The following is a 22,628-nucleotide window of genomic DNA, read 5'->3' on the forward strand; positions in this document are numbered from 1 at the left end:
AGCAGAGGGGCTTGGCAGTACTCTTTTCAGAAGAGGAATCATGGCCGGACGTGGTGGCTCACACCTGCAATCCTAGCACTTTGGGAGGCTGAGTTGGGAGGATTGCTTGAGGCTAGGAGTTCAAGACCAGCCTGGGCCACATAGCAAGACTCCCTCTTTACAAGAAATAGAAAAATCAGCTGGGTGTGGTGGTGTACACCTGTAGTCCTGGCTACTTGGGAGGCTGAGCAGGAGGGTTGCTTGAGCTCAGGAGTTTGAGGTTGCAGTGACCTGTGATGACACCATTGCACTGTAGCCCAGGTAACAGAGTGAGACCCTGTCTCAAACAAACAAACAAACAAAAAAAAAAAAAAAAGAAGAAGAAGAAGAAGAAGGATTTGGGGACTATGGTGGGCAAGTGACAATGGTGGCCTGGCCAGTGCAGTCGCCATGGGATGGAGAAGAGGAGACAGAATTAAGAGGCATTTAGGAGATAGGAGATAGAATTGAAAGGAGTCTGGATGCATGCAGGGACGTTGGGGGGAAGAGAGAAGAATTCTGCTGTGACACTGAGATTTCCAAATGAGGGCTCTGGAGAAGGACAGGGCCATTAACAGAGAGAGAAGGCAGAGAGGGGACCCAAACTTTGGAAGCAGATGACAAGATTTTGAGCACCAGTACCCGGATGTCCTTCCCCAGAGGGTGATGCAGTAAGACCCAGGTGTAAGTTCCCTCTGAGCCCTGCGGGTTCAGATCAAATAAAGCAACAGATTGCTGCTATATACGCTCTGGTCAAATGGTAGCACATTGCGATTTTCAAACAGTGAGGGACTATATTCACCTTTTGAGAGAAAGAAATAGAAGTCACACACTTACCGACAAGTTGAAGTCTTTCCTCGACTCAGACCTCCTCCGTCTTCATCACTCTCTCTCGGTCTGAGGGTCAGGAGATCTAACACTGGAGCTGTAAGGCAGGGCCCTCATGGCCAACACGACCCACCTGTCTGAGGCTGTGAGTTGCACGACAGCTTTACTAAGAGCCACTCAAACCACTCTGGCCAATCTGGGGACGGTTGGAAGGCACCTTCTTTTTAGAGAACAGAAGCCCTAGGAGGGCAGCAGTCTCTGTCTGATTTGTTCAACTGAAGAATCCCAAGTGTCCCTGGGGTGCCTGGTGTCTAGTAGGTGCTCAATAAATATTGGTTGAATAAATGAAGGGGTGCAATGGACTGGAGGGACAGCTTGAGGCCAGGGTAGAGGTCACACCAAGGTCGGGTTATCACAGCATAGGCACTCATTTTTGGTAATGAAACCTGGTTGGAATAGTTAGGGGTCTGCCTCTTGGGGCGAAAGTTTCTTAGAGGGCGTTGCAACCCCCTCAACCCCCTCAACCCTCAGGGGGCCAGGGGGCCAATGGACCAGCCCCTTGGCTGAGACCCCTTAAGGGAGGTCTCAGCCAGCCAGAGCCCGCTTGCTCTCCCCCGGGAGCAGAGCTGCGCAGGTCCCGGCCGTGGGGCTCGCCGCTGCCCCCTGGTGGTCAGCTGCAGCCCTGCCAGCCCTTGGACGTGGCATCCTCCCAGCCTCAGGCAGGCCCAACGCAGGTCCCTCTGCTGCTTGGGCCCCAAATAGCGAGGGAAGAGGAATGAGGGCTCACCAGCTCCCTCTGGTTTGCCCTTGCCCTCCTTTCGTCACCAGCGAACACCTCCGGGGAGGCCTGGGCTGTATCTCCCTTCGGCATCTGTAAAGATTCTGCCAGATCCCCAGCCCCCGGCACTCCAAGGCCATTTTTGTATGTGCGGGTCAGATGCCGAGAGCGGTGAGTCATGGGATGACCTCCCTCACGCCCCCTTGGTCTGACCTCATTCTTTTGCCTCCTCCACCCACACGTTCTTTGCCAGCTTGTAGATCCCTCATGGGGACTCCCAGCAGCTCCCTGCCTGTCCCACGTGCACTCATCTGACTCTGACAGCCGTCCTTGTCTATGGGTCCAGGTGGGCCCTGTGTGTAGGGGGACCTGGGGGGGGGTGTCCCCACTGCTGCCTCCCTCTCTCCCCAAGGCCCGGTACCCTTCAGCAAGGGTTCCTTACGACAACTCTTTGGACAGTATCTCTCAGGGCATCTGCAGCTGGTGTCAGCCTGTACCCCCGGGCAGCCATCATGGACAGAGAGGGCACAGGCTCTGGCCACAGGCCCCCCACATTCTGGATCAGTGATGGTGATTCATCTCCCAACTTGATCTGCCATGGTGCGTCAGAGAGCCCATGACATGCGTGTCCATGGTGCGGGTGGATGGGGCAGAGGGGGGGAATATTGGGGGGAGAGAACTGCTTTCATCCCAGGCGGGAGGCGCAACCCCAGGTTACTGTGGGGTGAGGTCTTCGTGCTCATGCAGAGCAGGCTCATGGGCTGATACAGGGGCAGGTTCTCCCCAGCTCTCTTGGAGGGTCTTGTTCCCTTTTCTCCTACCCCTGCCCCTCTTTCCTTCTCTTGTGTCCTGTCTTAGTCAGTTTCTGTGGCTATAACAGAACACCACACACTGGCTACATTATAAAGAAAAGAAATTTATTAGGCTCGTGGTTTTGGAAGCTGGGAAGTCCAAGAGCATGGCGCCTGCATCTGACGAGGGCTTCGTACTGCTATCCCATGGTGGAAGGCAAAATTGGCTGCACTCAGCCACTTATCAGGAAACTACTCCCATGATAATGAACTTGTTCCCATAATAACAGTATTAATCCACCCATGAGGGTGGGGGCTTCATGATCCAATCACCTCTTAAAGGCCCCTCTCAACACTGCTACAATGGTGATTAAATTCCAACATGGGTTTTGGAGGGAACATTCAAACATGCACATGCTCTGCAGAGCGTCTGTCCCCTGTTTGGGCCCTGGGAGGGAGTGGTTTACCAAAGAAAGAAAAAATTACAATAGTTTCCCCTTATCTGTCACTTTGCTTTCTGTGGTTTCAGTTACCCACAGTTTGAAAATATTAAATGGAAAATTCCAGAGATAAACAATTTATAAGTTTTAAATTGTGTGCTATTCTGAGTAGCATGAATCATCCCTTTGTCCAGCACATCCACGCTGTATATATGTATGCTACCTGCCAGTTAGTCACTTAGTAGCTGTCTCTGTTATCGGATCAACTGTCGTGGTTTCACAGAGCTTGTGTTCAAGTCTCCCTTATTTTACTTAATAATGGCCCCAAAGTGCAAGAGTAGTGATGCTGACATATTGTTATAATTGTCCTATTTTATTATTAGTTATTGTTGTTAATCTCTTATTGTGCCTAATTTTTAAATTAAACTTTATCATAGGTCTGTATGTATAGGAAAAAACATAGTATATATAAGGTTAGGTACTATCTGCGGTTTCAGGCATCCACTGGGGGTCTTGGAGCATATAATCCCCGGATAAGGGGCTACCACTCTATCTGTCTTCACCGGGCCTAGGTGCCTCTTGCCTGCCAAGGAAAGATGTACAGCTAAGATGCAACAATTATTTGTCAGTTGATGGATTTCTACCCAATAAATTGTCCTTCTTACTGTCTTCTGGGGTATCTTTATTTACAGAAGGAAAAACAGAGGGCCTGGGTTGTCCTCAGCCCTCCACCCCCAGCCTTTGCTGCCCAGGAGCCTTTGACTTAGTGGGGAGAGATAATTTTTGCTCTCAGGAGACCCGCACATGCTGAGCCTCAGCATGGAGCCTGGCACTCCACAGGGACCCAGAATTGGGTATGGGACAGAGAGGAGCAGCAGGGATCCCATTAGAGAGAGAGTAGGAAGATCAATGAGTCACAGAAGCTCCAGACGGGTACACAGCAAGGCCATGAGAACAGACAGCAGGAGCATGAGATCTCTCAGCTGCTCTGTGCTGGGACACAAGTGCTGGTCTTCTGAGACTGAGCACCCAGGCTCAGGGAGCATCAAGGGACCAGCCCTCACCTAGTCAGAGGGCACAACTAAAGCAAATCCGAAAGGTCAGGAACAGGGACTAATGCATGGTCCAGAGACTCTGGGAGGAAAAGCAGATTTCTGACACACAGAAAGCCCACAGGCTGACCTGAGGGGAAGCTGGGATGCCCAAGAGTGAGCACAAAAGGGCAGAGCAAGTTCAAGTACACTGCAGCCAGCACTGGGACGGGGAAGTATAATCTTGTGAGCAGAGAAGAGCAGAAGGAAGTCCAGGTAGCCAGGGACCCTTGAAAGTCCAGAGGGTGGTGGGCTTGGTCAGGATGACTATGTACATATATACATACCTGTAACAGTTAGCTCTAGGTGCATAACAAACCACCCCAAACTCAGTGGCTATAAGCATTAACCGTTTATTATTTATCACGAGTCTATGCTTTTGCAATCAGATGCTGGGTTGGCTGGAAGCTGGCTGGTGTAGAATGGCCATCCAACAGGCTAGGCTGGGTTTGTTCACATAGTGATTGCAGGGGTCCAGGAACGCAAGTGAAAACATGCAAGGTCTCAAAAGGTCTTTACTTGGAACTGACATATTGTCACTTCCCCCACACTCTTCTGGCCAAACAAGTCTCAAGGACAAGACTTGCTGGAAAGGCTTTAGAAAAATGTTCTGCTTTATGATGAGAGGCCCTACTAAGTCACATTGCAGAGGGAATGGAGACCATTCTTGCGATCAGTCTAACACAACACCCATTTGTGAAAGACAGAAACCTGGGTGCCATCTCCTTCCTCCCTTCCATTTTCCCAACATCCACTACATCACCAAGTCAATTTTATTGCACCATTCAGCTTTCCCCACTTTACTCACCCCAGTCCAAGGTGGCCTAAAGGAACGGTCCAACTGGTCAATTCACATTTGCCCAATCTCTTGGCCACAGAGCAGCCAGCAGGCTCTCTTCAAAGTGCAGCCATGTCATGTCATCTCCTCCTGCCCAAACCCTTCAAAGACTCTGTGTTATGTCATAGTTGCAAGTGGCAGAAACAGGGTGATCATGGCAAAAGAAGAATCTGTTAGGGTATTGATTAGCTCACAGGATGACTGGACGAGACCGGAAATCACACAGGCACTGAGAGTGGCGGCTGGACGGCCAGGACCCCCGTGAAAACCATCCTGCTGGAGCATCTGGTTGTTGTTGGTGGTGGGGACACTGAGGTCAGGCCCCCAATGTTGCTGCTGCCACCACCAGGGTGGATGCACCACTGTCCTGGCTTCCTTGGATCACTCACTACAGAGTCAAGGACCTGGGTGGAAGCATCTGATTGGATAAGCCTCTAGTTTGGGAAATAGGAATGAAAGAAAAAAAATCCCATTTAATTTCTGTGCTAACTCAGTCGCTGGAGGACTCCTAGGAATTTGTAGGACGGGGAAAGATGCTGGACAATCACTTGTTCTCATCCTTTCCTGTGCTTAGCAGGCTCCCAAAGCCACTGGGGCTTGGTGGGTGTCTCAGCAGGTATGTGGCATCCCTGCTGTAATAAGCATTCTTTTAGTTCAAGTCACAACCCCCTACGGTTTAAGTGAGAAAGTGGTGAGGATGGGACCTTTGCTTTTTGCAAAGCCATAAAGAGGATAAATTTAGCCTGGGGCTCTAGAGAAAAAGAAGTAAGGCAAAAAAAAAAAGCGCAGAGCATGACCCAATTCCTCCACAGTCAGGCAGGAAACTGGAGAACAGGCAGATGTTGTGCAAGAGAGATTCCTGGGGCCCGGGAGGGAGAAGCTGGCCTGGGACCCCAGCTGCAGGAGGCCGGGCTTGGGACTCATTAGAGCTTCACTGTCCCAGACACTGTGAAACCCTCTGGGAGTCTGGGTCCGCCACAGGATAGACATTGCCTGTTCTTACCCGGGAAAGAGGAGCAGAGGCTGGCAGGGGACAGCAGTGAACTGGATGCCTACTGAAGTAGACACCGTGCGTGCCTGGCCCAGGCCCCCTTTGCGGGACGGTGCACCGTCTGCAGCTGCCGTGCGCGCGGGCTCACAGCGGCCTTCTTTCTTCTCCAGAGAACTGCCTGTGGCCCAGCGGAGCCTCCCCGCAGGGTAGGACAGGTGCCCACGCCTGCAGCCTGCAGCCAGCGGGCGACCGACACGTAAGCCCCGCCCCCCTGGCCCCCAGGTGCGTCTTACCTGAGGTGTGGCGACCCAGTGTCCCTGGGGGGTGAGGCTGAGGCAGGGTTTCAGCGGAAACCACATCCCTGCCTAGCCGTGGGGGCGACAGAGACCTTTCCCACCGTAGACAGTGGGGCAAGGGGAGCAGGACAGGCTCCCGGGGCCGCCCTCCCCTCACCTAAGCCCACCCACCTAAGCCCGCACGGGGCCTCCCGCCGGCTCTCCACTCCGCTGCCCCCAGGCTTGGGGGCGGGAGAAGGGACGGCCGCGGGTCCGTGGACTCTCGTTTGCCCCCTCGTGGACCTGCCGAGAACTTTGGTGATTTCCAAATAATTTCCCCAGCCTACTCGTTTTTCCAAAAGTGACACATAAGGACTCTGAAAGGTGGGAGAAGGGATCAGGGTGCTAATTTGTAGCTGGCCAGATTGAAGGTAGTTTTCCAAGCAAAGGGTTTGGTGGCTTTAGTGGGAAAACGTGTGGCAGTCTAACCTTAGGAAACCTTGACATCACCGGGGAGGCTGGGGCCGAGGGGCTGCTTGATTTTGTGAGTGATTTCTGTGCCACGTCTTTGTCAAGTGGAGAGGATCACACCAGATCCTGTGACCCAGAGGTAATGGGCGAGTTTAGAGCATAATTACAGATTTGAGAGAGCTTTGCAGTCTCAAGCCACCAGTATCAGACTTAAATAAGGGTTTCTTTTTCCAGCTTAAGAAAAAATCCAAAGGTAAGCAGCCATGGCTAGTCTTGTTCTAGTGACTCATTCATGTCGTCAGACACCCAGGCTCTATCTTTCTGCTCCGTTATCCTTGACATGTTGATGTTTCTCCCCACAGCTGTTGCCTCATGGAGGCAGGATGGCTACTCCAGGTGCCTGCATCACATCCACAGGTGAGACTGAAAGAGGCCAGGGAAGGATGGCACCAGCCTCGTCTCCTTCTACAGGAGCAGAAGTTTTCCCAGAAGTCCCTGAGCAGATTTCCCCTCATATCGCATTACCCAGAACTGGGTTAATGGGTTTAGCTTCAAGCGAGATTAAAAAACAGAGAACTCATGATGTTTAATTTTATGCGTCCACTTGACTGGATCATGGGGAGCCCAAGTATTTGATCAAACATGATTCTGGGTCTTTCTGTGGGGGTGTTTTTTGATGAGATGAACACTTAAATTGGTCAACTGAGTAAAGCAGATGGCCCTCCCTAACGTGGTGGGCCTTGTCCAATCAGTCGAAGACCTAGATAGAATGAAAAATCTGACCCTTTCCTGAATAAGAGAGAAATCCTCCTGTTTGATAGCCTTCAAACTGGGACATTGGCTTTTTTCCTGCCTTTGAACTTGAACTGAAACATCAGCTCTTCCTGGATCTCAAACCTCCTAGCCTTTGGGAACTACACTGTTGGCTGTCCTGGTTCTCAGGTCTTTAGACTTGGGCTGGAATAAAACTATCCACTCTCCTGGGTCTCTAGCTTGCCAGCTCATCCTGCAGGTCTTGAGACTTCCCCGATAACTCTCTCTCTTTCTCCCTCTCTCTCTATAGGAGATATATCTCCTAATGGTTCTGTTTCTCTGGAGAACCCCGACTAATTCTCAACAGTATCATCACGATTGGTTCAAATCAGTGCTGGCCAATAGAAATATGATGTGAGCCACATGTGTAATTTTAAATCTTCTAGTAGCTCCACTAAAAATGTAAAAAGAGATGAAATTATTTTCAATGGTATATTTTATTTAACCTGATATATATTAAAAATATTATCATTTTGATGTGAAATAAATATGCAAATGATTAAGGAGATATTTCACTTTTTTGATACTAAATACTTACAATATGCTGTGCATTTTATACTTATCACACATTTCAATTCAGACTAACCATATATCAAATGCTCAGTAGCTATATGTGGCCAGGATCTACCACATTGGCCAGTGTGAGTTGACACCAATCAAAACACATTACCTAGGGATGGGTATATAACTACCTCAAACAAAATTGGAGTACTGAAAAAATTAAAAAAAAATCATTTTAATAGAAACAGAAAAAGCATTTGACATAACTCCAAATCCACTTTTGGAAAACTAGGAACAGAAGGGAAATTATTCAACTCGATAAAGAGCATCTCATACTTTTAACTAGTGTTATACTTAGTGGCACTTTCTCCCTAAGCTCAGGAACAACGCAAGGATCTGTGCTTTCATTACTGCAACTTGACATTGGATTGGAGGTCCTATCTCATGCAACAAAGCAAGAACAAAAGACATCCAGATTGAATAGAAAGAAGTAAGACTGTCTTTATTGCAAGTCTTCTGATTGTCTACTTAGAAAATCTTATGAAATCTACAAAAAAGCTCCTACAATTAATAAGTGAGTTTGGCAAGATTGTAATGTACAAGATCAAAATACAAAAATCAATTTATTTCTATATACTAGCAATGAACAATAGGAAATTGAAATGAGAAAATCAAAACCAATTATAATAGCATCAGAAATATGAAATATTTAAGGGCTCAATCTGACAAAAGATGTGTAAGACATTATGTTGAAAATTACTGATAGAAACTAAAGAAGATCTAAATAAAAGGAGAGATACACTGTGTTCTTGAGTAGGAAGACTCAATATTGTGAATATGCAGTTTCTCCCCAAATTGATCTGTAGATTCAATGTAATTCCAATCAAAATCCCAGCAGTAATTTAATATCTTAAAGTACTGTAGGTTAGAAGTCTGATTCAGGTCTCATCAGATTAAAAATCAAGGTGTTGGTAGGCTGTGTTCCTTTCTGGAGGTTCTAGGAAGGAATCTATTTCTTGCTCATTTGGTTGTTGGCAGAATTTAGTATCTTGCCAGTATAGGACTGAGATCCTGGTTGTCTTGCTGGCTATAAGGTGACAGCTATTCTCCGCTTCTAGAGGCTGCTGCATTTCTTTGTAGATTTTATGTTACATACATTTTATAAAAATTAACATTTTTTTAAATGGGCAAAGCATCTGAATAGACATTCCACCAGAGAAGATATACTTATGGCCATTAAGCGCATGAAAAGACGTTCAACATGACTAGCCATCAGGGAAACGGAAATCAAAAACCACAATGAGTAAGTGCTTCAGAAACAGTTAAAAAACAAAACAAAACAAAACAACCCCCTCCCAGTGAAATGCCACTTCCCATCCACTAGAATGGCTATCATGAAAAAGGCAGATGATAACAAGTGTTGGGGAGGATATACAGAAATTGCAACCCTTATCCATGGCTGCTGGGAGTATATAATAAAATCATGCAGCCACTTTGGAAAACAGTCTGGCAGCTCCTCAAATGGTTAAACATTGAGTTACCAGATTACTCTGCAATTCCACTCTTAGGTATATACCCCAGAGAAGTGAAAACATAAAAGACTCATACATGCATGTTCATAATACCATTATTCATAATAGCAAGAATGTGGAAACCACCCAAATATCCATCAATTGAGGGATGGCTAAACAAAATGTGGTATTTGCATACAATGGAGTATTTAGCCATAAAAGGGATTGAAGAACTAATACATGCTGCAAAAGGGATGAACCTTGAAAATTCTATACTAAGTGCAAGAAGTCACACACAAAAGGCCTCAAAGTGCACGATTCCATTTGCGTGGAGTATCTGGAGTAGGCAAATCTGCAGAGACACAATGTAGATTCTGTCCCTCACTGGGGCTCGGCGGGAGATGATGAGATAGAAGTATTATGGGAAGAGCTAATGACCTGCTTTTCAGAGTGAGGAAAACTCTAAAATTGATCGTGGTGATGGTTACACAAATCTGGGAATATCCTAAAATATACGAAATATACTTGTACACCATAAGGTATGCAAATTATATCTTAATAAAGCTATTTTTTAAAATGCCCAGTATTGTGTATTCTGAGAAGTGGGTGCCTTGTAACTGCTGATGTTTGGAACTCCAAAAGGGTTGATGAGACTTTGTAAACTTGTGGTTTTAGTATATGCAGAAACATGTGTGACCTTGATTTAAATTTTGGGTATCTGTGAGGCAATCAATTCCCAGAGGTTTTTTATCCCAAAGGGGCATGACCTTGGGTAAGGAATTGTTGCTGCCATTGGTCAGACGAGATAGCCAGACCACTGGCAATGGTCCAAGGGCCTGTAAACACGTGCAGATGGGGCCAGCTGTTGGCCAGGGCACCCAGGGCTAAGATGATGAAGTTTAGCCAGTTGTGCCGATCTTTGGGTCCTGTCCCTTATCAGGGACATTCTGGTGAAGGTATGAAAAGCAGCAGTTTTCCATTGATCTCTGCCATGTGGGGGGGTATGGTGTCTATAAGGTGTATGAACTACCTTTGCCGTTTACTCAGTTCATTCCAAAGGGCTCTCCGGGTAGCCAAGGGGTGACCTCTTCCAGCATCACGGCATGTAGCAAGGGACTGAGGAAAGGGGAGGCCACCTTTTCGTGCAAAGGGCATTCACCAGAGGGCCTAGATTTGGCTTTACCCTGTAGGTCCCACTTCCATTGCAGCAAGGAGGGCTCAGGGGCTGTGCCAGGCTTTGGGGGTGCTGCTTTCATGACTTAAGACGTAACAGGCAGCTTGATATAGAAGCTCAGGGGCTGTGAGAACCTGTTTCCAGAAGAGCCCAGTAGGCAGCCAACAATGATGCCCTGGAAAAAATTGGATGTGGTTAAGATCTTGCCTGCAAAGCTTGTGTGATGGCAGAGCAGTTGAGGTACCCTCTAGGCAGCCAGGTAAGGGTGAATTGTATCCCTCTCAGGAGAAGATGAAGTGTGGCTAATAAGCTGCAGAGATAGCCACTGAACAGAACACACTAGCCAAATCTGTACTAGCAAAATATGCTCTAGTTGCTGATGGGGCTGAGTCAGTAATTTCAATAATATTGGATATGGGGGCCTTCACGGGTGAGACCACAGAACTAAGATTGTGGTAATCCACCTCGAGGGACCATTCTCTCTAGGTTCATGAACAGGCTGTGAAATGGAGAAACAGTGTGGATAATCACCTTCTCTCTAAATGAGTCTCAAATAATGGATTTCAAACCTTGAAGGCCTTGTTTTAATTTATACTGGACCATATGAACTGTTTTATTTTATTAAAAACATTTTTTCCTTTTGGTTCAAGTTCTCTGATGACATATTAACTATTTTATTTTATTTTATTTTGAGACAGAGTCTCACTCTGTTGCCCAGGCTAGAGTGCTGTGGCATCAGCCTAGCTCACAGCAACCTCAAACTCCTGGGCTCAAGCAATCCTCCTGCCTCAGCCTCCCGAGTAGCTGGGACTACAGGCATGCGCCACCATGCCTGGCTAATTTTTCTATATATTTTTAGTTGTCCAGTTAATTTCTTTCTATTTTTAGTAGAGACAGGATCTCGCTCTTGCTCAGGCTGGTCTCAAACTCCTGAGCTCAAGTGATCTGCCTGCCTCGGCCTCCCAGAGTGCTAGGATTACAGGCATGAGCCACCATGCCCGGCCATATTAACTATTTTAAATGAAGGTGAAGAGGATGGCCCGTGAGGTACCATTTTGTCAAGCCAATTATTAAGCACCAAAGACTTAATTTAATTTTAATTTTTTGCTCATTGGATCAGAGGGTCCATGCCCACTGTGGGATATTGTAGGGCAGTGGGTGTTGTGACAAGGCAGTAGTTTGGATGGTTAAGGTGAGGCACACCTGTTTCTCCTCTACTTTATGTTTAGTAGCTCCCCTAAGATCTAAGGGGTATCTTTTGTTAATTCAGTGGGGTCCCTGGTATAACTATAGTTCCAGCCCTAGTATTGAGGCCATGAAATTTTGCCAGTTGGTGCATTTCAGCACATGTTAAACTTAATTCGGAACCTACGTTGTGGAGGTGCAAAAGCCATTTGGCACCCTTTTATCTTTTTGTAGAAATTCTTTTAGCAAGTTTTGGATTTCCTCTTGAGTCATCCCCAACTGTGACCTCTGTTTTTTGTTTACCCCACTTGCATCTCAGTAGTTGAAGGGAGGCGATTACTGACTATCCTTTGGGGCAGTTCCCCTCTACCTCTCTCATGTTTATAAGCTTTGTCCTCCAGAGAGTCCCAAATCAGCATGGTGAGGGTTGGGGGCCTCCTCCCCGGCAGAGAGCAGAGTAACCCTGTTGTGTATTGATGACACATGTTGGTCCATTTTACATTTGTCCAACAGGGTCAGGGTGACCTCCAGCCCCTTAGGAGGGCCTGGGATAAAACATTCAGGCCTTTTTCATAGGTGTCCCTGCCACGGCGTGCCGTGGGTGTCTTTTTCCTATAACCCTGAAGATCAGGGTCTTTGTGTGACAGGGGCATAGGCAGCAGCAGTGACAGATGCACTTGGCGAGCCATCTGCTTTTAGGGGTGCAGACCTCAGCAGGCCACGTGGTGACTGCTCTTGCTTCATGAGTGGCCACTGTTGGGCCTAAATATTGCACAAGGTGTCAGTAGTTCCCTTGAGTGCCCAAAGACCGTCTGATTGAGGCCAATGTGTACCAAAGGCCACACGGTAAAAGTGGTTCCCCAGTGGACCATAGTGGTTCCAATACAGCCACGCTCTGAGATACTGGGGGTTAGGGCTTCACCATATGAATTTTGGGGCACACATCTCAGCCCATCACAGGAGGATGATACCAGAATTTATTCCTTCAGACTTGTGGTGGGATTGATCAAATTAAAATACGTAACGTGGCGGGGCGTGATGGCTCACACCTGTAATCCTAGCACTCTGGGAGGCCGAGGCGGGAATATTGCTTGAGCTCAGGAGTTTGAGACCAGCTTGAGCAAGAGTGAGTCCCTGTCTCTACCAAAAAAAAAAAAAAAAAGGAAAAAAAGAAATAAAGAGATATGCAACTCACTTAGAACAGTGATGGAACATGCTTTCTATCATTAAAGATGCAGAAATGACATATGCAAATGGAGCAGCTCCCGCCTCCTCCAAAATTTGGAGTCCCAACGGTTCTCAGACCCTACATCCTCAGAAGCCTTCCTCACTCGCTTCAGAAGTCTTCCTTCTGAGGTCGCGGCTCTCGGAGGTCAGGGTCCTCTGTAGCCCCCTTTCCCCAGGGCAGCCTGACTGGGTGTCCCCTTGAAGGCAAGTGTGGGTCCAGATTATCAGTGTCACCTGGGAACTTGTTAGAAAGTAAATTCTTCGGTCAACCCCAGACCTACTGAATCAGAATCTCTCTGTGTTATTAACAATAAACCCTCCAGGTGATTCTCATGCGTGCTCAAGATTGAGAACAGCTGAGCAAACGTCCCCAAGCAGGTCTTTAGTGAGGAAATCAATTCTGCAGAACCACCACTCGGGGGCAGCACAGGATTGCAAAGTAACCAGGGGCCGCGGCCAAGCACCCGCAGTGGCAAAAGCCTCCCCCCTTGCCTTTCCTGCCTCCTCCCCGCCCGCCCCCGCAGTTCTCCCCACGTAGTCTGAGCGGCCTCTAGAAACCTCAAACCGGGTCGTGCCACTGGTTCAGAATTCACCAGCAGCTCTCAATGGCACGAAAGGTCTTGCATCTGCCGAGCAGTATCTCCTGCCGGCTGCATCTTGTACTCTTCTCTTTGTAGCTTCCCTGGGGTCAGACCAACCTGGGTTCAAATTTTAGCTCTGCCATTTACCATCTGGATGTGACTTGGGCAAGACATCATTTTGAGCCTCAGTTTACTTATCCATGAAATGGGAGCAATGAATAAGACTTTTCTCATGCAGCTGTTATGAGAGTTAAAAACCTTGTTTATAAAGAGATTTAAGCCCAGGGTCTCGCAATGTACAGTGCCTAGCACAGCCTATAGTCAAGGTCCACAGGCCCACCTTGGTGCTGGTTGTGGCAGGTGCTGTCTGAGCCCCACCCATCCTCCAACACCATGACTTGCAGCTGCCAGAACCTGCATATCTTTGCCTGGGGCCTTCTCTGGCTGCTGGACCCACTGTGACGCCGGGACAATGAAACTGTGTGAAATTGGGATAATTTTTTTTTGACAGAGTCTTGCTTTTTTTGCCCCAGTTACATGGCGTCATCATAGCTCACTGCAACCTCAAACTCCTGGGCTCAAGCAATTGTCCTCTTTCAGCCTCCTGAGTAGCTAGACTACAGGCACATACCACCACGCCTGGCTAAGTTTTGTATTTTTTTGTAGAGATGAGGTCTTGCTCTTGCTCAGGCTGATCTTGAACTCCTAGCCTCAAGCAATCCTCCTGCCTCAGCCTCCCAAAGTATTATGATTCCAGGCGTGAGCCACTGCACCTGGCCTAAAATTAGGATAATAATAGTGCCTACTTCATGGCACTGCTGGGAAGGCCTTGCTAATGTGTGGCATAGAATAGGGCCTTGGATTTCTGCTGTGGGGGTGACCCATCTCCCCATAGGACTGGCTGTGGAAAGAATATTGGGCTGTAGATGAAGAATAGGGCCTGGCTCATATGTGCCTTCCTGCTCTACCACTCCTGACCTCTTGCTCTTGGGCTCCCCAGGCTGGCATCTGCCTAACTCCCAGCCAGACACCTAAGACGCCTGAATTCATGTCATAGGGTGTAAGAGGACACCAGGAGCTGGGGCTGCCAGATAACCTTGGCAGGGCAGCCGATTCTTCATAGGCTCTCAGAGCCTGGACCATCTCACAGGCTGGGGACCTAGAGGTGACGCAGCCCCTAAGCTTGTAGCCTGCAGGGCCAGAGAGACCTGCACTTTTCTAGGAGGGTGTGTGAGAGCACAGACCTGACCCAAAGTGGCTGTCATCAGGACCCCACTCTCTCTTGTGGCCACTTCCTGGGGGTTGCTCTGTCCTTAATCTTCATGTTCTGCGTGGGGCTAACCCTGCCCCTGGATGCAGTAGGCATCCATCTATGTCACTTCATGTAAGGGGCTCCAAAACCGCCCCCTACTACCAGCCTAAATATCCCCCCTGTCAGACTGCCACGCTGTCTGTGCATGCAACCTCAGGGTTAAGCATTGCCCTCTTCCAGTCCCTCTTTCTGAGAAGTCAGCAAACTGCAGTCAGGACCTGCTACGTAATTTGTAGAGTCCTGTGCAAAACAAAATTGCAGGGTGTTTTATTCAAAAGTGATGAATTTCAAGATGGCGCCAGAGAAGCATTAAACTAAGCTCCGGGCCCTGTGCTGCTGCACGCAAAGCCGGCTCTGCCTGCAGCCTGAGCGCTCAACGGGGCTGGGTTTGTTGGCTCCTTTCCTTGCACCAACGAGGAGCCCTGGAGCCGCTCAGAGAAGATCAAGGGCACAGAGACAAAATGGGCCTCTTTACTCAGCTCAGGACACTGTTGTCTTGGAGGTGCATGAAGCCCAGAGTCCTCTGTCCAGCTGGCCTTTCTTACTGGACCTGTCTTCGGAGTCTCCTGAAATTCCTCTGGGCTCTCCAGGCCCCTGGAGTCCTGGCAGTTGGTGGGACCTTTTCTGCCTCTGGCCTGGCTGGCCCCGGGCCAGTCCTTCCTCTGCTGCTGTGTTTGCCTTGCCTGCTCAGGGCCCCCCCTGGGATGTGGGCCTGATCCCTTGGGGCCCGTTTCCTCTTCCCTGGAGAACCACCGACCCTTGGATTTAGGTCTTAGCAGGCGCTGGAGTATCTCCCAGACACATTCCCTGAGCACAGGGCTGTTCAGCCCTTTCCAGATCCACTCTCTTCTTCTTCCCCCACCCCGTGGCCCAGGAGACTGAGCTCTGTGGCTTCTTCACTGGGCTCCCTGCATTCTGGCTTCTGGTTGGGTGTGACCAATGGAAGCAGCAGCAGGAAATCGCAGTGAGGGAGGAGTGAGAGAAGTGGGCATTATTTCCCCAGCTCCCTCCCGGGGGCCACTGCAGCCTGGCTGTGTCCCTGACCCAGGTCCCAGCCTCTTGTCCGGCAAACTCTCTCCACACAGCCCCCTCTGCCCCTGGGTTCTAACCCTTTCTGCTAACAGCTCCTTCCCCTTGGCCTGTCAGGCCTGGGCTGGTCACGGAACCCAGCTGTCACTGTTCCTTCCCTTGAGATCGCCTGATATACAGCCCAACCCTTTGTGAATGGTGCTTTTATTAAACTCTCCCAGAATTATTCTCATTTGAATTTGCATCTATTTCCTTCTGGATCCCTGACTGGTATGAGAATCTTTGCTCTGCTGTGGCCCCCAATCTATCTTTGTAGAACCCCAATCCCCAGGGATGGCCAGGTCAGGGGAAAAGTGCCCAGGACTCAGGCAGAGTCCATTCCCTGGCTCCTTGGAGAGCACCCACAGGAGAAGTGGGGACACCCCCATGTTACCCCCAATACACCCACCAGACCCCTCCATCCTCTGCTAACTGGGCACCAAGGATCAAATTTCTTTTTTTTTTTTTTTTTTTAAGGCAGTCAAATTTAGCAGTGGGGGGTTGAATACCAACTTTAGTGACACTAATGTTAGTTATCGGACCAGCCTAGGGGATCAAATTTCAACGTGGGATTTGGAAGGCCCAAACATCCAAACCATATCAGGGCCCACCAATTTGCCTTTCTAACCAGTTCCCAGGTGATGCTGATTCTGCTGGTTTTGAAGCCCATGCTTTGAGAAGCACAACTCTAGGCACGTGGGACAGGCACTTGCCAGCAATTAAAGGCTGTTATGAGCACAGGTGGGATTTTTCTGATAAAATCATGAAAATCATGGGGACCTCCTTCCCGAACAGTTTGGGGCAGAGCTAGAAGGAAGAGCCCAGAGTACGAAGGAAAGGCAGGAGCAGAGAAGGCTGAACTGCCCAGCACTGGGCCCTCACCCTGACGGCAGGCAGAGATTTCTGAATGAGGAAGAGAACAGCAGGAAAAATTTTGTCTTTTTTCTCCTTCAGCTTTAGGGCCTGATGGAGGTAAGATAGTCCCCACCCCAGACAGGTCCCCTTTGACCAGGTGACTAGGTAACCAGACAAGTAGATAATTAGATAACTAGGCAACCAGACAACAGGCAACCAGGTGGGCAGCACTCTCTGAGGTGGACATCTGCTGGTTTTGCTGTTTCACCTCCACTCTCCCTTTTCCTAGTAGCAGATTCCCCCTGGTGAGCATCTCCTCCCTCCCTCCCAGCTCCCTGCTCAGGGGAGGCACCCATGACCTAGGTCTGAGCCAATCAGCAAATCGGGCTTAACCAAAGCAGACTCTGGAATTTGACTAACCAAGAAGACACTCTTGCTTCTGCTGAAAGGAGGTGAGATCCGGCGTTTCTGCCACCCTTTTAAACCTAGGACAGGAGCCCTTCTGCAAAAACGGAGCACTGAGAGATGAAGACATTATTTGAGGCCAGGCGCGGTGGCTCACGCCTGTAATCCTAGCACTCTGGGAGGCCCAGGCGGGCGGATTGTTTGAGGTCAGGAATTCGAGATGAGCCTGAGCAAGAGCGAGGCCCCCGTCTCTACTAAAAATAAAGAAATTATATGGACAGATAAAAATATATACAGAAAAATTAGCCAGGCATGGTGGTACATGCCTGTAGTCCCAGCTACTTGGGAGGTCGAGGCAGGAGGATTGCTTGAGCCCAGGAGTTTGAGGTTGCTGTGAGCTAGGCTGATGCCACAGCACTCTAGCCAGTGCAACAGAGTGAGACTGTCTCAAAACAAAAAGACATTATTTGAGCTCTGATCAAGCCATTCCTGAAACTACTGCCTTGGAAACTTTCAGTTATACGAGCCAATGAATTCCCTTTTTGCCTAAGCCAGTTTACGCAGTGTTCATTTCTTTGCAAAGGGAAGAGTCCTAGCTGGGATGAGAGCCCCTGAAACTTTGCTCCACCGGCCTGCTGTTGGTGAGAGGCCTCTGCGTGCGATTTGGGCTCACACCTGGGTCTACCTTTAGCTAGTCAGGTTGATGGCCATGTCCCTTCAGTACTCGGGGCTTGGGATTCTCACAGACGGCCATGGGAGACCTTTCTACCCTAACTTTGCCAGTGCGTGGCCTGAGTCTTAGCACCATTTCCTGGAAGCCACCGGTGGGGCACGGAGGGTAGGAAAACGGCTGGCTCAAGTCTAGCTCTTGGAGTATAAGGAGGCCAGGGGTCTCCTGCTGTTCTCCTAATTCAGAAATGAGGGCCCAGTGCTGGGCCTTTCAGCCTTCTCTGCTCCTGCCTTTCCTTTGTACTCTGGGCTCTTCCTTCTAGCTCTGCCCCACACTGTTCAGGAGGGAGCTCCCCGGGATCTTCATGATTTTATCAGAAAATCCCACCTGTGCTCATGACAGCCTTTAACTGCTGGCACGTGCCTGTCCCACGTGCCTAGAGTTGTGCTTCTCAAAGCGTGGGCTTCAAAACCAGCAGAATCAGCATCACCTGGGAACTGGTTAGAAATGCAAATTGGTGGGCCCTGATATGGTTTGGACGTTTGGGCCTTCCAAATCCCATGTTGAAATTTGATCCCCTAGGCTGGTCGGATGGTAGTGAGTTATCCGAACTAACTAACATCAGTGTCACTAAAGTTGGTATTCAACCCCCCACTGCTAAATTTGACTGGCTTTAAAAAAAAAAAGAAAGAAATTTGATCCCCAGTGTTGAATTTGGGGCCTGGTGGGAGGTGTTTGGGTCACGGGGGCAGATCCCTCGTGAATGGCCTGGTGCTCTCCCTGCGATAATGAGCGGGTGCTCACTTATTAGTTCACTCCCTTCAGCTGCCTTGATTGAAGCTCCCGAGGCCCTCACCAGAAGCAGGTGCTGGCACGATGCCTCTCCAACAGCCTGCGGAATTGTGAGCCCAATAAACCTCTTTTCTTTGTAAATTACCCAGCCTCAGGTATTCCCTTATAGCAACACAAAACGGACTAGTGCAGCCCCTATTCCAGACCTGCTGAATCAGAAAGTTTGGGGGTGCACCCAGCAATGTGTGGCTTAAGTAGCCCTCCAGGTGACCCTGATTCTCACTCAAGCGTAAGAAGCACCAGGTTGGCGCTGTTGCTGGTAGGAAAAGTGCACATAGAGGATGATATGCAGGGGGTGATCTAGCGCTGCCGAGGTCCCCTTTAGCAGCAGAAGGGCCGTTCCCCAGCTGCTGTGGATGTGTGTTGGCTGCTAACAGCTTCCAGCTGTTCCTTGTCCCTGTGCTGAATCACTGTGCCCAGAAATGCCTGAGGGAAATGTGCACCCCTGCCCCTCATGGGCCATAGCCAATGGCTGATGGACACGGGGGCATAGCAGTCTGGTCCCCTTGTCTCAAGGTGGGACACTGTTGTGAATTACTTTCTAGAGCTCCTCGTGAATTAGGCCGAAGCTAGACTTTAACTGCTCCAAGTTGCTGCTGCTTCCAAATGCCTAGAGCTCGTGTTGTTACAACAGGTATGAATTACTGCACAACACCCTGGTGGAAAAAAAAAAGTTGCTTGGCTTGGCTTTGCAACATTAAAATAAACCTGGCTCCAAGGCTCTGCCCGCCCGGTTGGCAGAGGTCTGTGCTTGGTTCTCCTCCTCTGTGGGCTGGCTTGAACGTCAGCCGGGAGAGCCTCCGACAGACGGTCTAGGTCTTGTCTAAGTGTCTGTCACCAGCTGTGACTGAGCCATTTCCCCCTTGGCCTCAAAGAATCAGCTCCTCCACCCCTAACCCAGACCTCACAGGGACACGTTTCACAAGTAGCCTAAGAAATACAAAAAAATTGTCAACTGCTGTCTTTCCCTGACTGCCCTTTCTAAGGGGGGAGGAGGTAAAAATATTTACTTTTTGTCCTTAATAGAAGAAAGAAAAGCAAGATACCAGTTACGTTCCCAGTTGATTTCTGGGGGTAACAGAGCAGATGGCAAGTGTGTCTGTGTGTGTATCTGTGTGTGCTTGGTTTGTTGAGGTGTGTTTGCATGTTTGTGTGTTTGTGTGTGTAGTGGTGTGTTTATACGTGTGAGCTTGGGGCTTGGGTCTTGTCACAGAGACAGTAATGAAGCCAGAACCCCATCACTCCCAGGTATCAGTCCCTCCCTCAGTGCCAGGCCTCCCAACTGACCCGGCGTTCACCTGCTACCCTCTTGGAGCCCACTGGGAGCACGGGCCGTGGCGCTGGACAGGACAGTGGGATGACCTGTCCTAGCTCCAGCCACCTCCCTGCTTTGGCACTTTAGGGTTCTGGGGCTTTGCATGAGCAGCAAAACCTGGGCCATAACTGTGGCCCTAAACATGCCCAGAAGTCTGGGGGGAAAGGGAAGGGAAACCTGGTTAAATAAAAATATAAAGAAACCAGATGGAAATACAGTAAAACATTTATAACATTTAATTTTTTTCCCAGGAGCTGTGATTATGAGTGATTTCTATTTATGTCTTTGTGTTTATTTGCATTTTGAAAGCTTCTACAATGTACATAAGTTGTGTGTACAATAATTAAAAATGAAACCATAAGAATAATTATCCCACTGCTAAATTTGACTGCCTTAAAAAAAAGAATAATTATAAACACCCCACATCTACTCCTTGAATGCCAGCTTCCTCTCCCACCCCTAACACCACAGGAAATCTTTTACTTCCTCTGCCTTGTGTTATGACAACTTCCTGGCATAAGAAACATAGACAGTGCAACCAACACCTGTACAATATACCCCACCACCTAGCTTCACAATCGGTAATAGTTTTAAATATTTGTTTCATTTACGTATAATCTTTTTCTTGAAACATTTAAAAGTAAATTACAGATATCATGATATTTTACCTCTAAACACTTTTGAAAACATTGTCTAAGAATAAGGAACAGGGGCAGGTCACCTTGACTCATGCCTGTAATCCTAGCACTTTTTGGGAGGCTGAGGCAGGAGAATCGCTTGAGGCCAGGAGTTCAAGACCAGCCTGGGCAATAGTGAAACACCCCATCTCTACCAAAAAAAAAAAAAAAAAAGCCAGGCATGGTGGTGAATGCCTGTGGTCCCAGCTACTTCGGAGGTTGAGGCAGGAGGATCTCTTGAGCCCAGGAGTTTGAGGTTGCAGTGAACCATGACTGAGCCACTGCACTCCAGCCTGGGTGGCAGAGTGAGACCCTGTCCCCGCCCCCCCCCAAAAAGGGCAGTCTTCTTTGTAACCACAATAACATTTCACTTAAATAATGATTCCAGTATTTCATCTAACATCCAGTTCATATTCAGTTTCCCCAATGGTCCTAAGAATGTCTGTGTTTTGAACCAGGACCCAATCAAGGTTCACACATTGTATTTGGTTGTTGTGCCTCTTTAATCTCTTTTAACCTATAACTTCCACCCCTTTAGGACTTTTTCCCTGATAACTTTTAACTTTTTGAAAAATCTAGGCAAGTTTCTTGTGGAATGTCCTACAACTGGATTAGTCTGTTTCCTTGGGATGCTGTTTTCCTTGTCCTTCTAATTCTCTGAATTTTCTGTAACCTGGAAGTTATCTTTAAAGATTTGATTACATCCAAGCCCTATACATTGTTAGATTGATTAGATTGAACATTTTTGGCACAAATACTTCCTAGGAGGCTCACAGGATCAGGCTGTTCCACTGCCTTTGAGCACTCAGTGAAGCTCATTATTCCTCAACTGAAAGGCATGTTTCCCCCTTTGCAATTAATAAATGGGATTTTATTTTAGCGTCTTGTAAATATATCCCATTTATTCAGCCTTTCATCTAATGATCTTAGCATGTATATATGGTTCTGGCCTGATCAATCATTACATTGGGAATGAAAGAAATGGTGGGTTTTTTTTTGAATATTATTATGGACCTATGGCTTATTATTCAGCGTATTGCAATCAATTACTATCATTATTCTTTTTGATGTTCAAAGTATCTCAAATCTGGCCAATGGGAGCCCTTCATGCTGGGTCGTATGTCCTGTTGTCATGACCCAATTAAATTTTTGAGTGTTTCCTTGCTTTCTGGAACATGATGTTCTAGGCTCACTTTCTGTTTTCCTGCGATCAGCCGTTTCTTCAAAGAGCTCTGGTTCTTTTGAGTGCAGGATGGTATTTGGAAAGCAAGATCTGGATGCTTAGGTATGCTGATTGCTATGGGGGTGGTGGTGGCACCATTGATTCTAGGCCCTTTCTTTGGACAGTGTTAGGAAATATATTTTTAAAAATTATGAATTTATATTGATTTTTTTTTTGAGACAGAGTCTAGCTCTCTTGCCCTGGGTAGAGTGTAGTGATATCGTTATAGCTCACAGCAACCTCAAGCTCCTGGGCTTAAGCCATCCTCCTGCCTCAGCCTCCCGAGTAGCTGGGACCACAGGTGTGTGCCACCACACCTGGCTAATCTATTTTTTGTAGAGACGGGGTCTCATTGTGTTGCTCAGACTGTTCTCAAACTCCTGGGCTCAAGTGATCCTCCTGCCTCAGCCTCCCAAAGTGCTAGGGTCACAGGTGTGAGCTTCCGCAACCAGCCCATATTGATATTTCTTATTCAGACTTAATACTATAGGGGTTTTATAAAAATACCTTTCATTTTAAAATTTTGTCTCATTTCTCTTATGTTGGAAATATTGGTTAGTTAGCAACACTGTATATTCTACAATATACATAACATAGTTTAACAATAAACCTCCTGAATGAAAGTTAATATTTCTTTATATATATTTTGTCTTGGGACTATATCCCACCATAGGTGTATAATCAGAATACTATGTTCAAAGTGAATTGACATAATAGTTTTTTTTTCTAAGTGGTTGTT

The 22,628-nt window shown here is 48.0% G+C and overlaps 1 long non-coding RNA gene across 1 annotated transcript; it reads left to right on the plus strand.

Moving 5' to 3' along the window:
- The first annotated feature begins 5,670 nt into the window (after positions 1 to 5,670).
- Positions 5,671 to 7,092, plus strand: LOC123622559. The gene is made up of 3 exons (XR_006729545.1): positions 5,671 to 5,853; positions 5,946 to 6,057; positions 6,884 to 7,092. It is a non-coding gene; the product is annotated as an uncharacterized LOC123622559 (long non-coding RNA).
- The last annotated feature ends 15,536 nt before the right edge of the window (positions 7,093 to 22,628 follow it).

Source organism: Lemur catta, chromosome 17 (assembly GCF_020740605.2).
Source record: "Lemur catta isolate mLemCat1 chromosome 17, mLemCat1.pri, whole genome shotgun sequence".
Lineage (NCBI taxonomy): Eukaryota > Metazoa > Chordata > Mammalia > Primates > Lemuridae > Lemur > Lemur catta.